Below are 6615 nucleotides of genomic sequence, written 5' to 3'. Positions count from 1 at the left end.
GAACCTTAATTCCTTTTCAGCCTCGGCAATTCATTTCTCTCCCTGTATTCCTATTTATCTCTTTTTTATCCCTCTCTCTTTCTCTCCCACACTACTAATAATTTTGAGCCTTCTTGCGGGACAGTTTATTTGCACTTGCAGTTCAGTGTTGTCAACTCAACATGAATACTGTAGCACGGAGTGGTAAAATAAATATTATTAAGCAAGTAATAGCATTTTGCATAAGTTAATCAGCGTCATTAGACCTACTTAAATTAAATTATGACTAATAATTAACCTTACAGTATTATAAGCAATATTGAAGAAACATGACAATGTTTGACGGAAGTTTGGAAACATCCCTATTCGGCAAGGTTCGTGGCCTGCTGTTTGACGTAGTGGGAGAGAAACGGGTGGAATGGGGTGAGTAGAGGCGTTAACTTTTCCAAGAACGACGATAGCGCTGAAGGGGCAAAGACCCGATGGTCCGACAATACTGGCAATAGAGGACAATAATGCACAGACGTGACAAATAAAAGAAAACGGGTAAATTACAAGAATCTGTCATTTCTGCCCTAAGTGGCATAAATTCAAGAAATAACCTATCTTAATTGCATTCAAATAAACTGCCCTGGACTAAAGACTTTATAAGCACTTCCCGCTTTTCATTATTTGGTCCAGGATGCATATAATCTTTGCCGAGAACCAGTCGACAGTGACAAATTCTGGTAAATTATCGAAAAAAAAACTTGATCTTTTTTTTCCCCTTCCAGATTTTATTTGACCCATTGTGCATCAGTTCTCATTCCTTCATAAATTAATTTTGCCTTCCCTCTCAGAGCTTCGACTCTTGATATCTGAGTAGTCTCATACACGTAAGTTCAGTTCCCAAACAGCAAATATTTCCGCCTTGTCAGTGTTGCCAACTGTTACCAGATATCACCACATGTAGTAAAATCACGATCCTATGTACTGAATGACTTCTTTACTCACCGTACTTTACCTTAATGTTGGAAGGTTATTCTAAATAGTTTCAATAATAATGAGAAATGTATTGCTATGTTCTATTCTTTTATTCCTTTACATTATTATTAGTATTAGCATTAATAGGTTACTAGACGTAAATATACAACAAAGTATACTATATAATATTCAAGAATCAAATCTGTTCCAAGACCAATTAAATTATTGTCACTTCACTTCAAAGATTCCAGCGTACATATACTGTACTTCCTAAAGGTAGATAAATTAATAACCAATTGACTTTTGGTTGGAATTTGAATGAACTTCTGATTATCTTTTGAAATTAGTAAGGAAATGGATAATACAACTAGGCTAAAACTGAAATAATAATAAATCAACTTACAAAAATAATTTTGGTCCTTAAAAGCCATAAGTAATTTCACTTCTAGATACCTTTTTAAAGATTTCATTTGTTTGCAAATTGCTTAATAATGCTACACTTACACTTATTATTTCTGCAACTCCACGTCTGTCATTGAAAAAATGTATGATACATAACTGTGAAGTCTCTTTTTGGCTCTTGTGTCCTAAATTTAAATAAGAAAAAGCAAATGATTCAAGAAATGTGAGCTGGTGAAAATTAAATACTCAATTAATAAAATAATTACTACCAAAAGAATATTTTATTAATTCTATACAAAAGATGGATTACACAGAACAGATGGCCAGAAATCATAGATTTATACACAACATACAGCATGAAACGATCATCAAAAAATGCTTTTTGTACACAATAACATCTTTCAAACGAAGTGAAATAGCCAATAAGTTCAATAAATATTATGCTAATAAGTAATAACTATAATTAATAATTATCTACAAGCTGTAAAAGGGAATAAAATAGTATATTGTTGAAATTAGGGGGTTATGGTTTATTACGTGTATTTATAATTTTAATTACTTTTTCTACATTTAATTATATTTTAATTTCTATTAGATTAGTTGGTGGTGTGGTTGTTAGTTTTATCTGTGTACGTCAGACTATTAAGGAAAAACTGAAAGAAATATTAAATCTACAATCTACTTTATATAACAATATTTAATCAAGAACTGAATATTACTATTAATTTAATAACATAAGACCCAAAACATCTCCAAGTCCAGACAATACACATGCTGATTTTCTTAAACATGTTGGCAAACAAGCAAACTCACTACTTTTATCTTGTAATCTCATCTAAAATACAATATCTGTCTGGAGAAAATCTATCATAACATCAATTTTGAAAAGCAATTATTCAACTAATATCTTTTCGAGTTATCGACAGATACCACTTACTAGTATGATAGCCAAAATTATGGAAGAGATGATTTCATAGATTGAATTGGTTCCTGGAATCTAGTAACTAACTTTCATTTTATTGGGTTGACTTTAGAGAATTGCATTCAACAAATGGACAGATTTTAAATTTTAGTCAAGATATTAAAGATATTTTAAACAGAAAACAAAACAACTTAACAATTTTAATTTATTTTCAAGGATCATATGGCTCTGTAGATATAAATCACTTAAGAAATTGCAAACTTAGGGTGTCCATGATAAAGTGTTACACTGGGTCAGTGACTTGATTATTTGATTCATTGTCACAAATATGTAAATAGAGACAGATTCATCTGGGCTTCCCACATTGTTGTTTTCAGGAATACATTTTCCAATATTAATGTCGATGGTCTAACTAAAGAAATAGATCTTATGATAATCTCATCATTTGCAGATAATATGGTTGTCTAGAACAAAAAATCACAGTCCACAAATATTAATAAACTGAGCCAAAATCCCAACAGACTTTTTGACTCTACTTGGAGAACTCAAACTTGCTCAATTAAGGGAAACTTTACTAATAAAACACAATCCCAAGTTATTTCAAAATGAATAGTATATAAGTTAACTTTAACAGATGATGTTAAGAAATGTGATACTTCTCCAGACATTTTAAAAATCATTAGAAACGATAAATGATCTGGTCAGTGAGTGACTACATACAGTATTTTTTATAGATGGATCCTGTTTACCAAGCCATAGATGTAGTGGTGTTGTAGTACAATACCAGTATATTCCCTTTTACAGGGAATTATATTCAAACACTTGTTTGCCCCATTTTAACCGTGACAACGCTTTTTAGCTTTTTAAACATTCTGGTTATTGTATTGTGTTTGTGTTTAGTGAAAGATTTTAGATAAGGGCGCAAATAGCCATAGTAGCTGACGCGCCCTTTTTAAACGCCACTAACTAACTAACTAACTAACTAACTAACTAACTAACTAACTAACTAACTAACTAACTTCAAACACTGACTAATTTTGATAGTGAAAATTTAGATACACTTTTAAGCTTACAAAATCTCCAGTATCGACTTCATAAATCTGAGAAGGCTGTCATACTATCAGATTCAAAATCAGATGTTCTTGCTGCAGTAATGGACGTAACAGCATGAAATCTCAATATTTTACAGTGTTTTAATATTTTAAGCAAAATGGTCGAATTACATCGACGACTGGTACTTCCGTGGATCCATGAACTTTATGGAGTGGGAGGTAATGAGGTAGCTGAAAGGTAGCAAAATTACTGTAAGGTTATCTATACCTGCATCTTACCACACTGTTAAAAGAATAACAAGATCAGAACATGACAATGTGGTAACAAAAATCGGAATGATTCTAAAGCAAATGAAAAAATTGCAATAGGCCATCCGGCGTCTGCTCCACGATGGAGGGAAATCCTCAGAAGAAACCAACTAATCAGACCAAATGGGGGATCCAAACTACCCTCGAGTGCAGCTCTGAATTTGCAGGGCAACGAGTCTACCGACTAAGCTACATTGGTGGCTCCACTAAAAATATGAAGTACATGGCACTCAGATTATTAAATTGACAAACCTAAACAATTATTCATCAGTTAAGCTATAAAATATAATACATAGCAAGCAAGTTAATTCAATTTAAAAGTATAAACAATTCAATCAGTTGAAATATACAGAAACTGATAATAAATATCATGCAAATTACTTCACATTACAAGCATAAACAATTCATCACTTGTGGTATACAGCCTACTATTTAATTTACAGCACATACAATTCATCAGTTAAGCTATAGACCTACAGTCTACTATTCAATTTACAGCATATATAATTCATCAATTAAGCGAAACAAAAATATAGTACAATACATAGTAAAAATAATACACCTAATTTAATAACTGAACTTCTATGAAAATCTACAGTGGCAGTACTCATATTATCACAGGCCATGATTGTCTCAAATATTTACAAAGAACTGATATTTCAGAATCTCCCCATGCCATTTCTGAAATCTCAATGAAGATATGGATCATTGTCTTGACTGTTTAACTTTACACAGCTTTCAATCATCTGGTTAAATATTGGAGTGCAAGATAACAAATGACATCAACTGCTGAACACTTGGTATCAATCAACCAACAACTTCATTACATTAAAGGGGAAAAAAAACTGAAAGAATTAATTGTATATAGACACAACACATAAGACAAGGCCGCTTCAGAACAGTAATTGGCAAGGCTCTGTTGTTTTAGGATTCTTATGTAGATTCAATTTCACCTGAAAGAAAAAAGTAGCATCTATAAGTAGTAGTAGTAGTAGTAGTAGTAGTAGTAAAGATAATAATAATAATAATAATAATAATAATAATAATAATGACTGTAAAGTATGGAAATTAATATTGCAATGTAATATCAAAAGGTGATTTCACACCAACTCTTATCATTTAGTACAACTCTTATCATTTAGTACAACAAATCTATTATATTCAGTTGCAATCACCAGTAGCTGTTCTTTCCTCCATTTTGTTGTTGGCTGATTTTTCACAAGTCTGCTATGATATGCAGCACTATCCATGACAATAACGCATTGCCCTAATGTTCTCAGGTCAACAACTGTGTTTGCACCCACTTCTCAACTACAGGGCTATTCATAGCACTATGGTAGTCCTGACTTTTCTTTCAATTGCATGAAAAAATTAAATCAGCACCTGCAATAAAAATTATACCTGGGCATATAATTACGTCACATGAATTCACAGCATTTAAATAAAGAAAATAAAACATAACATAACATAACATGACATGATATGAGATCCTCTTTGGTGAAAGGCTTTCCCACATTTTTATTTAGTCACCAATTTTTATATTTTTGTACCCTGATTTAAAAAATTACTCTTGCCAAATTTATGTAAAATATAAATCAATATAACTTACCGAGTATAAATCCACCTTTCGTTCCGGCATCTAATCTTCCACCCTCATTTGTTGGTCTATGAATAACACCATTCATGTCACTGGAAACTTCACCTGGTTTATTTCATGAATAAGTGGGTGATCATACTTAAAAAAACAGAGAGAGAAAAGCAATTCACATTGACACTCTAAGAGACACAAAAATTTTAAAGACAGGAAAACCGTTCAAGAATTTTATAACTAACCTCTAGTTATAATATGAAACTATTAATTGCAAAACATGTTGTTCCCACCTGAATTCATTACTAGTAGCCTATATTAATTGCAATTTCATATTCCACATAAGTGTTAATCTATTTGTTAGTAAAAAATTCAATCACTCAATGTCTCACAATACATTGAAATTTACCATTCATAAAAATCCAAGTCTCATCCAAGAATACTACGGGTTTAGGGTTCTCACGCTCCACATTTCTTATATATTCTCTTAAAAACGAATAACATCACTTTCTCATACATGTGTATAAGGATCCCCTTTGCTCCATAGAAATTTCATCTCTTTCAAAATTTTTTTCACCGATGATAAGGATACTCTAAATAAATATGTTTCATAATCATCATTCATATGTTCCAGAACTTTTGCTGCTGTTAGTACTTCCCCTGTAACAGTAAATGAAAATTATGCCATATTTTTATACATAGGCCTATGACTAATATCAGAATTACATTGCATAAATCAACACAATAATTCCTGTAACTTCCCTACCTTTATGTAACTTGTCATAAATAAATCTCGCAATTGCATCTTTCGTAAAATCATCAGCATCAGTCACTGGATGTTTACGTAGTCTATGTTTTCCTGGTGTCACGAGTGGGGTCCCCTTGTGTGAATTTATCACTTTCGTGGCTGTAGTTAAGCCAAGCTGTAATAACAAACAATAACATAATACTTCTAAAAATTGTTATATCATAAAATTCATGCATAATACCAACATTTACAGCTATATGAATAGAAAATGATCAACATGTTAGGTTGGGTCTACGATAGGTTTAAGTAGGCTAATATTTAGGTAATTCTCCAGAAAAGCTACACCAAAGAAGGCATCATTTTATTTTGTTTAATTGATTTCTGTGATATTTACATAGTGATGAACACGTGGTTTTAGTGCACAGCCACAAATACTTTCAGCACAAAAATCCTTTGACACTTACCTGTATATTCTAATGCATTGTTGTAGTCCCTCCCTCAAACTTGTTACTAATTACCAATATAACATGCGAGAGGTCCAGGACGAAGAGAAATGGTTAGTTTCCCTGTAGTGCGTCCTCGTCCTCTCGAGTGTTATATCTTAACAAGTACTTTGGGTGGGGTAGCTTTTCTGAAGAAACACCATATTTAA

General features: G+C 32.1%; 1 long non-coding RNA gene across 1 annotated transcript; it reads right to left on the bottom strand.

Annotated features, from left to right (window-relative positions):
* Window positions 1-879: 879 nt before the first annotated feature.
* Window positions 880-6615, bottom strand: LOC138696591 (uncharacterized). The gene is made up of 5 exons (XR_011331423.1): window positions 5982-6615; window positions 5625-5875; window positions 5237-5362; window positions 4803-5010; window positions 880-4580 (listed from the first exon to the last, which is right to left on the bottom strand). It is a non-coding gene; the product is annotated as an uncharacterized lncRNA (long non-coding RNA).

The sequence above is a fragment of the Periplaneta americana genome, chromosome 3 (assembly GCF_040183065.1).
Source record: "Periplaneta americana isolate PAMFEO1 chromosome 3, P.americana_PAMFEO1_priV1, whole genome shotgun sequence".
Lineage (NCBI taxonomy): Eukaryota > Metazoa > Arthropoda > Insecta > Blattodea > Blattidae > Periplaneta > Periplaneta americana.
This window is presented reverse-complemented; position numbering and strand designations above follow the sequence as displayed.